The sequence below is a fragment of the Panicum virgatum genome, chromosome 4K (genome assembly GCF_016808335.1).
Source record: "Panicum virgatum strain AP13 chromosome 4K, P.virgatum_v5, whole genome shotgun sequence".
NCBI lineage: Eukaryota > Viridiplantae > Streptophyta > Magnoliopsida > Poales > Poaceae > Panicum > Panicum virgatum.
Window position 1 is genome coordinate 22,769,066 of NC_053139.1, and position 10,729 is coordinate 22,779,794.

Genomic DNA, 10,729 nt, shown 5'->3' on the forward strand with positions numbered 1-10,729 from the left:
CCGGGCAAGGGTTCGCAGCATGGGCGCGGATGGACGGCCGGTGTATTTCGGCGTCCGTGCTGCGGACGCATGGCAAGGATCCAGTGGGCGCGCGCTAGGGTTTGGAGGCCTCGGGGCTCGGTGGCCGACAGGGAGTCGCGAGCGGTTGCGCTCCCATGTCACGGAGCGAGGACAGGCAGCGTGGCTGCTAGCGTCGGCAGAGCAGGCGGGGCAGGTGGCGACCGGCAAAGCAGAGGAGGCGCGGCCGGTGGTTGAGGGAAAAAAGAAAGGCGCACAGTGCTGGGGCTGACGGGCGGGCCCCAGTGGTCAGCGGCAGCAGGCGGCGAGGGGAGTGGGTGGAGCTAGGCTGGCGCGTGCGAGCTGGGCCGGGCGAGGCTGGCGGGGCAGGCCGGACGAGCGGGTTGGGTTGCGTGAGCGCCTCCACGTGTGGGGGTGCGCGTGCGCGAGTCGGGCCGAGCGAGGTAAGCTGGGCTGGTTTGGGCTGGTGCGGGCTGTGCTAGGAAGGTTTGGGTCCAGGGTTAGCTGGCAGGTCTTAGGTGGGCTAGGTTGGATGTTAGTTGGGTTTGAATCCAAGGGGTTTTAGTTAGTTTTTGAATTTAGTTTGAATGGCTTAATTCAAACTAAATTCCACTCAATTCAAACAAAGATTCATCCAAAATGTTTTGAAACAAGGTAGATTCAAGAAGAGCCAAATAACTCCAATTATTCACACTAGCAATATAGTCCTTATATTAATTTGAATTTTAACTTCTGGGAATTTTGAGAGAGATAGCATTAAATCTTATGTTTTCCTATCTATTATCACATTCATTCAAAAAGTTTTTGAAAACTCACATTTTCGGAGAATTTAACATTCCGTAAAAATTACGTGATGTTACAGGTCTGATGCCATCAATGCATTCATGCTTACTGGCTTAAATATCCACGCCCCTGATAGATCTTTCCATCTTCTAGAAAAGGCCTCCTTTAAGATTGAAACAAAGAGCATCGGCGGATGGAAAGGGTACATCGGCAAGAATATGAATATGGGATCAGTATCCGTCAGAGAACACACTACTTTTCTCAACATGTGGTTTGAAAAATTCATCTTCTGTGGCAAAGCAGTAGGCCCAACAAGTAACAATCTCAAGCTAGCAGAAACTCTGGCCACTGGCAATTCTATCCCTCTTGGCAAGCATCTCTTAGGGTCAGTTTATCATTTGCTCCACCAAGTATCATCCAGACTCAGAAAGAATCAGCCGATCACCAACTTGGGAGGTCCTAGGTGGTTCATTCAGTTGTGGCTGCATATGTATATGCAAAAAACTATGGTGATTAAGCTATCGGAGATGGAATTCCCGTCAGAAAACTTCTCTGAAGAAGAAGAAATAGTAACTCGCCGATGCACATCATTTGGTGAAGCAGCCATCATGATTGCCAATGATCCCAAGACTCTTGGCATTACTGATTTCTTCAAATGCTTCTATATTGGCTTTCCAGAAACTTCCACTATCTGGTTTGCATATCAAAATGAGAAGGTCATCTATGAAAATCCCTTCAAATTGCATCTTGATCTTGGAAACTGATGAGGAAGCCACCAAGATTATGAAAGAGATTATCTCCCTAAGAATTCTGCCGATCAACTTTACAGCTGGCAAAGATGTCCCTAGTTATGAATTTTATAATTCATCAGTGGCAGCCAGACAGTTGGGATTTGGCCAAGTGCCACCCTCTCTCTTCTTTGTCGGCAAGGTTCAGTTCAGAGGTGCTCTCAACAATGCCCTTACTTATGATCGGCTGAAAGACTTGGAGCCTGATGTAGATATGGCATTTCTGGCCAACTGGCAGATTACACCTTTTGCACCACCCTCTTTACTCAGTGGTGGTCAGAATGGCAGGAACATATCTTCTGTAAAGCTGCCAATCTTTACTGCATCGCCCTGAATGAAAACTATCAGGCAGCCGAAAACGAGGTACGAAACCAAACTCATCTTTTCTTTTGCATCATAATGTTCTTCATTTATCTCTAACATTTGCCTGAACAGGGCGATGATGTCGGCCCTCCGACCATCAGCAGAAGTGGTCAGCCGATCCATTATGCGTTGCCGGCCGATAAACCCAATATAGGCCATGGCGCCCCAACTCTGACAGATGTGGCCACCGGGAAAAAGCGTAAGTTACCAATCACCAAGGTAACAAGTCGCAAGAAAAAGAAATCCCCAGGCCAATCTTCAACAGCGGCAGCATCTCCGGCAAATCCTCCTTCTCCACCTTCAGAAGGTAACATCTTGAATTCCCTTGTAATTTCACTTCATCTGAACACTGTATATATCGTTTTGTGATCAAGATACCCATGAACATCAATCTGGAGGGGAAGAAGAAGATCTTCAGAACACACCTCCCCATATATTACCAGATATTCAGGTATTACTTCAGCAAACACCTGAAATCTCCCATGACCCTGAATTTGACATCTCCTTTTGATTTTATCAGGTACAACATTCACCTTTAGCTCCCAAGAAATCCAAGGCAGATTCCCCAATGATATAGGTATGATTTCAGAGCTTGCTCGTAAATACAATCTACATATTCTGACAATCAACCTTCAGCTTGCCGACCATGCGCTATCTGAATTATCTGGCCAGCCAAACCTTGCAATCCCGGGTTCTTCATCACAACCCTTTGTCCCTGCTGGCTCCAACTTAGAGGAAATACGCCTGAAACAAGTAAGCACCTTTCCTCTGGCCGATTTCACCATTTCCTTTGTTTTTATCGGCCATCCTGACTCCACTTTCCTTTCAGGCACAAGAATCTCCAGACAATGGTCTGTTTTCTTTTCAAATCGGAGCCACTTCCCAGGAAGAAGGAGAAGAAGCAACATCGGCCGATTCAATCACACTGTCAGATGAAATCAAGGCCAAACTCCAAGAATCCCTCCAGTTTCTGAACCAAGACATTGGCCAATTAGTCAAGAATGCACAACCGATCTGTGCCATCTTGGAAGAACTAGAGGGCAAGCTTCCAGAATCAATTGAAGAGGCACTGACACCTGCAGCCTTCATCGAGAGTCATCGTGCATAATTCCACAAGGCTCAAAAACAACTCAACGATCGTCTTCAGCAGGAGGAAATCATCAAACAAAGGGACAATTTCAAAGCTTTAGCAGAATCGGCTGTCGGTGAAATCAAATCTCTAAATGACACCCAGGCTAGCATTCTGAGAAACAAGGCTTTACTGGAAACTGAACGTGATCGTCTTCTGCAAGAGCTCAATCGGGTAAACCAAGCAATAGATATTGCAGATCGCGATCTTTCCCAGATTCCACCGGCCATTGCCAAACTCGAGGAAGATAACCAAAAGCATGCTCGTCAGGCATATCAACTTCACAAGAGTTTGCGGCCGATTCTTGGCTCATCAGCAGATAACAATCAAGTGATTGAGAACATTGATCAAATTCGCCTGCGTGCGATAAAAGTAATCCGGGAGGCTATAGGATTACTGTAAGATCATTCCAAGCACTGTAATTTCCAGAATTGGTAAACAACTTGATCTTATCCAGAAACTTGTTTTTATGATTTATTGCTCTATGGGCGACTTATATCGTGTCGGCCATGTTACAATTGATGCATGCAACTTGCAAATCGGCTTTTATATATTTTTTGCACTAAAGGCAAAACCTCCTAGTATTGGCTATAACTCAAAAAATCTGGCCGATATCATAATCGGCCATATTCTCCCCGATCAAGATTCATCTGAAGAATCTCCAGCTTTCGCCGATGTGACTTCATAATCCACCATCCGAAAGAAATCCTTCTCTCATGCTTGACCAGAAAGACAGTTCATCCGTTCATAACTTACTATATGGGCTTCAGCCGATGCCATGCTGAATGATGAATCGGCCGATACTATTTTAACAGTATCGTCAACCCATTGAATCAAATATTGACGCATAGTGGATGGAATGCAACAATTGGCATGTATCCAATCTTGACCTAGCAACAAACTGTATGAACCTTTGCCATTAATAACGAAGAAAGTAGTAGGAAGGGTCTTACTGCCAATTGTGAGATCGACGCATAATGCCCCCAAAGCAGGAGATACGACTCCTTCGAAATCCTTGAGCATCATATCAGTTTTTGTCAGATCATCTTGATTCTTCCCAAGTTTGCGTAGCATAACATAGGGCATTATGTTCACAGCTGCACCCCCATCAACCAACATCTTTGTAACTGGCTTGCCGTCAACAAATCCTTTTAAGAACAGTGCCTTAAGATGTTGTCTCTTCTCATCTTCTGGCTTTTCAAATGTTGCTGGCAATGGTTCCAAATTCAACTGAGCCATGGCTTCTTCTAATTTTGGCTTATGACTTTCATCACATGGTGCCATAAATTCCTTTGGCATTATGAAAACCATGTTAATGGGCGCAGCCGATGACTCGGAATCTTGATCCTCATTGGTTCTCGGCTTAGCACGCCAAACTTGTGATTTGACTTACTTCTTGTTTAGAGTCTGTTCTTGCTCTTCCTCTATAATTTCCAGTTGGCGTAGCCTCTGAACACGTCACTTCTGAGACATGGTCAAACCTCCTGGACACCACTGAGATTGACCTGTACGACCAGGCTTACGCTCCGGATCCCTTCGCATTGGCTGATCGTCTTGCACTCTGTCATCGACCATCTGTTCCAGCCGATCGTGTGCGGGTACTCTTCTCCCAGCAGGATCACGTAGCATGGTCCTGCCCCCCAATCGATCATGCACCGATATCTTTTTTCCTAGCCGATCATGCACAGGAGTGCGCTCATGTCGATAGGGTTCATCAACATGACGTGGCCTCTTATATGTTCGGCTGCCTTGACCATTGCATTCGGGACAATCATATGCCGATGGCAATGTCAACCCTTCTTCCCTATAGTAGACAAAGAAAGGACACCTTCAATGATCTTTCTCACGACATTCCTCCTCTTCTCTGCGCTGCTGCCTTTCACGATCACGCTGAAACTTATTCAACAGCATTTGAGACGTGACACGTCTACGTGGCGCCGATGAATGTTCAACTTTATCCAATAGCAGCTATCTGTGCTTTGGGATCAATAGCCCCAGATTTCCTGGCCGATGATGACGTCAGAATCTTGGCTTGAGAAGGACCTTTGTCTCTGGCCACATCAACCATGTTCATGGCGAAAGGATGTCCATCGATCTTCATCATCTTCTTGGGAGTTTCAAACTTTGCTGCCGGAAGACCTTGCATTCATATGTATCATGCGACATGGCATTGTGCCATTTGCAATACTTCATGTGCTTGAGCTCTTCTTCTGACAGGATCTTGTGGTATGGTTTTAACTTGATCAATCCTTCCGACAATAATAAGTCAAAGATCTTGTCGGCTTTGGTGATGTCAAACCTATATGACTCGGGCTCTTTCTTTCCAAACGGACACGTCACCAGCTTCTTGCTGTTTTATATCCACTCAGTCGATGCGACCGTTTCTTGCTTCTCTTCAGACTCATCATTAGCAGAATATTCCACATAGTTTATCTTCTTCTGAAAAGGCTTCTTGGACTCGTAGGATCGAGTCTCCCCTGTCATCTGACTCGAGATCTGGCTAATGCTCTCAAACTCTTGCGATGCATAATAGTCTTTAATGTGTGGCAAGAGCCCATTAAATGCTGCATCGGCCAACTGCTGATCAGATAGAACCAAACTGTAGCATCGGTTCTTGACATCTCTGAACCTTTGGATGAAAGTAGCAACCAATTCATCGTTTCTCTGTCTCAAGCTGGTCAAATCGGTCAACTTTAACTCAGTAACCCCAGAGAAGAAGAACTGATGAAACTGTCTTTCTAGATCGGTCCAATATAATATGGAGTTTGCTGGCAAAGTGGTAAACCAAGCAAAGGCCGATCCAGACAAAGACAAGGAGAACAAATGGACTCTGAGTGCATCATGGTTGCCCGCTTCTCCCAATTGTAGAAGGAACCTGTTAACATATTCCATCGTAGAAACTTCTCCCTGCCCCGAGAACTTTGTGAAGTCAGGCATCTTGTACTTGTGTGGGAGAGGAATCTGATTATAAGCCGGAGGATAAGGGGTCTTGTACATAACAGATTGTTGCTTTGGCCTCAAGCCAAACTGCTCCCTCATCACTTCAGCTATTTTTGTGTTCCAATCAATTTGCTGATCAACTGCTGGCATCTGCTAAGGAGATGCCATGCTCGCTGTATTTGTCATCATTGCAAGCTGTTGAGCTATATGATTCATCGGCTGTTCAGCCGATTGCATCTGATGTGTTTGTTGAGATACCCGATTGGGTGTCTGTTGAGTCACCGTCGGCTGTGGGGCTGATGGACTAGCCGATTGTTGACCAGTAGTATCCATGTATGGTATGCTGATACACCGTATCTGTCCAGTTTCCTAATTGTGGAAAACCCAGTTGACTCCCTTCCGATGAGGAGATTGCGAAATCAATACTTCTGAAGGAGACTGGGGTTGAAGCAGGATAGCAAGACGCTGTTGTGGGGTCATCGGCGGTGGTGCCGATGCATCCTACTGAGTACCCATCGGTTGAGTGGCCGATGGATCAGGCTGAGAGGTCATCGGCTCAGAAGCCGATGCATTGAACTGTCCTTTGACTGGTGTGGTAAAGAAATCTGGATGCATACCATATCCAGTCGTTGGATCCCATCCTTTGGGAAATATAGATGCGGATCCACCCTGCATAGCTGTAGGGATAGGCAAAGTGGTCGTGTAGACAGGAGCTGTTGTTGCCGCAGATGCTGTAGTAGTAGTTTGTGGTGGCACCTGCCTGTTGCTCGTTCCTGCCTGACTATTTTGAGCCGACAGAGCTGCTGCCATAGACACTTCCAAGGGGACATATCTAATCTAGTTGTATGTAGCAAGGGCCCATGCACCCCTGAAACTACCTTCAGCGAAAGTTTTGACCACTGCGTTGTGCACCGTGTTGCCCATGACGGTCGCACTCTTGATGAAAGCTTGCGCCACAGCTTGGCCAACCGCATCTATCATCTTGTTCTCACATTGAGTCTCTGTCAATGGCTGTAAGGATGGAAGATCAAACTTCTTGATCACCTCGCCAGATCTGGTGACGCTGTACGACTTGAGGCATTCACGTTTAAACTTCTCCACCAGCTCTTCAAATTCCTTCTTTTGTTCTTCTTTGAGCGTGTCTTCAGGAACAGGAATCTGGTTCCCTTCACTGACCGCAGATTTATCAGTAATGTCCACCATGTTGAAGCTTTCTGTCCCACCGGGCGTGCCAAAAGATGTGTTGACGCAAAAATCAACACACTAGAATCCGAGGGCAAGTGTTCGCCAAGCTCCGGAAAGTCAACCAAGCGTGCCAGTCAATTTGACTTGAAATTGACAAGGAAGAAAACAAAGTCAAATTCGAGAGCGTATCGGCTGGGATTCCGAATATCTCTCATACAGGCGTATCGGCAAGCTTTGCCGATACAATATGCGACAAAAAGATATTAAATGCGAGCGTGTAACAAACGAGCGCGTCGGCAAGATCAGCCGATGCACTAGATGACAAAACTGGCTTGAAGTAGCCGATTACGCGTGTATGACAAAATATAAGCTACGAATGTGCAATTTAGATGATGTAAACTAAAAACAAATCTAAACTGGCTCTTGAGATAACAAAAGTGTTACTGCAAAGCCTAAAACCGATCTAATATGTTTTTAGCAGATAGATCTGATAATGGCCAAAAAGCATAGAAAAACCTACAAATCTAGCCGATATCGATAATTTGTGAATAAATCTAGACGAGACGATAGCGATGCGCCCGGAAGTTAAAGCCTAGAGAAACTCGATAACTTTTGAATAGATTTGAACGAAGCCATAGCGATGCGCCCGGTAGCTAAAGCTCAAATATACTCGGTAAAACGAAAACTTACCAGCAAACCAAGTCGCTCGAATGTGAGGTGTCCTTGATCAACTTGAAAGAACTCGTTGAAAAAAAAAGGCGAAGTCGCCGAAAAAGTGCAAAGTAAACGTAAAGTTTTGTTGTATTGGATGTGTATCAAGTTTTTGTCCCTTACAACTAATATTTATAGCCTAGCGCTATCAAATCCTAGTCGATTACGGCAAACATTACTTGACCTAAAATAAAAGACTTACTAAAGATAAACTACTTTAAATATTACAACCGAATTATCAAGATTTTCGTAGAGTCCGGGTCTTCTTCTCCTTCCTTGACCTCATCGGCAACTCTTCATCGGCCGAGCACCAGAGTGGACAAATTAGCATCTTCGAAGCATATTTTTCTGGTCCATCGGATGGACTCCATCGGCCGATTCCAACACTGTGCATCTTTTGGTTTCTTCCAAATCGGCCACCTTCCCTTCATTAAAATCACTCTTCTTGACACGTGTCAAAAAATGGTGTCAACACCAGCTGTGGCAGAACACCCCGGATTAATCCAGCTCAAGTGCAACGATTAATGTCACAAGGACAAGCTAATCTGCCCTACACTTCAAATGGAGTAAAATGGCTGCTCAGTCGGGTAAAATCCCGATTAAACCACTTAACAAGGATCGAATACAAAGCTGCACACAATTCACTCGAAGGTGAATCTAGAGATTACAACACTTCACAAATTTACATTGCAGCACTAAACACAGATTATATTACAAACCAGATTTGAAATTCTGAAACACATTTCAGGGTTAAAACAGCGAAAGAAAATCAGATTTACAGCAACTGAAAGTAATTTTGTAAACATCCAGATTCTTCATCATCGTCAACTTCCATTTGTTACTCAATGTGGCAAAAGTGTCAAGCAGTCTCAATAACTGGTGAGAAATGAACGATTCGAATCGAATTTGTTAACCTGGCCAAGAAAAACCTAACTCACACGCATAGGGAGCATCCTCGCCCACACAACATTTTCCTTCTCTTTCCAGCTTGTGGATCAAGGTCAACCCCTCGAGTATAAGAGGTCCACGAACCACGGAACGTCGCCGGGCGTGGCTGCTATTGCACCCGCATGTGGCCGCATGAGAAACATCTTTCAAAGAGGGTGAGGGACAAGTCCACTCCACAGTCCAATTAGGTACTTTGCTTACTGCTTACCATATTTCACAGCATGTGGTTAGTACGTTTAAACGCTTAACCACGACTACCACATATCTGCGGCCTTATCAATTTCATCACTAGACAGACGGGGTTCCATCTCATCATCATCAACATTAACATCATCTTTTTATTTACCCCGCCCATCAATCCTTACAGTTGCAGCATATAGATAAATCAAGCAACTCCTATTTTTCTCGCGAGTGATAGGAAATCATTCGACTTTTACCAGTCCTATTTAGCAAGGCAGCTACTCGAACCAAAAGCTAGTAAGCAATACAAGGGTACCTAAGATCATGCAGCTAAGGTTTCATCCAACTCCTATAACTTAAATGCACAAACAAGTACAGATATATAAACATATATGTGAACTACATAAATGGTAAAAATATAGGTTATGCTCCGGGGCTTGCCTTCTTGTGATATGTTAGTTAAGTCAGCAGTGACGCTCTAGTTCAGTTCTTCAGAAATTTTGGCTTGATTCACTTGAGCTTCAGAAATTCCAAATTGGTTCACCTGAGCTCCAGAAGTTCCTCCTTCATTTTCCGGCACCAACTCATAGTTCCCGTCAGCTAAATTCGTCCCATCTATACGCAAAGGGTGAAGTTCATTTGGTTTTTCACTATAAAATTGTAATCCAACAAACACAATTTTGTTTATGAAACAAGTCAGATTATAGTTTACTAGGCAATTGTTTATAGAGTAGTTAAAACTGTACTGAACTCAACAAGCAAGTTGGGGTTACATTTAACTTGCAAAACTAGTTTCTGCTAGAACTTGCATAGTTTTAAACATGGGGCATAACTTAAACAGTTTCTGTTATTTCAGGATGCCTGTAATAGGGCATATAGTGAGGTTAAAATATTGCTACATGTTTCAAAATTCAGTCTTGACAACTATATATTGTGAAAGTTCAGAAAACAGCATGCAGATTACCAAGTAGTATTTAACTCTTGCCTAGAACCTGATTTGATAAAACATTCAGTTTCAGTTTGGTTTCAGCTTAAGAAACAAACGTGCAAGATTTAGTTCAAGTTTAACTTAAGAACTATCATGCAGAATTACTTTCAGATCATATGCAGAATCATTAGAACATGCATGACTTATCTAGCTCAAGTTTCAGACTTAGACTTGAAATTATCAAAACTGAACATGCATGCGTGAACAAGTTGCAGATCTGACTGCAAGGATTCCAAAGCATATTAGTTTGCATTTTTAGGATTTTTCTACCCGTTACAAAGTATTTGCAAGCTCACAGCTTAACAACAACAAATTAAGTTCAGGCTTTACACAGGTTCGGGAAAACTTTCACTCTTGACCCTAGTAGGAGTCAAATTCCAGCAAAAGGTCCTTGGCCGGATCTGAAACAAAAAGAGCAGAGAAGACATGGCTGAGTTCTAGCGAGCATCGCTACTGGTTTGCGAGCTAGAGGACAGAGGAGGTTCGGGGATTCAGGGTTCACCTACACAAGTACTTGATTTGGAGCAGGATGACCAGAGGTGGCCTGCCGGTGTGAATATGAGCACAACAATGGGTCTACTCCGCTAGACGATGCCCTGACAAGAGAAGATGGCCAAGCTCGGGCTCCAAGGCTATGTAGGGAGGGGAACAGGTTCTGAGCTACTGATTTTGGGCAAAGTGGGACAAGAGAGAGTA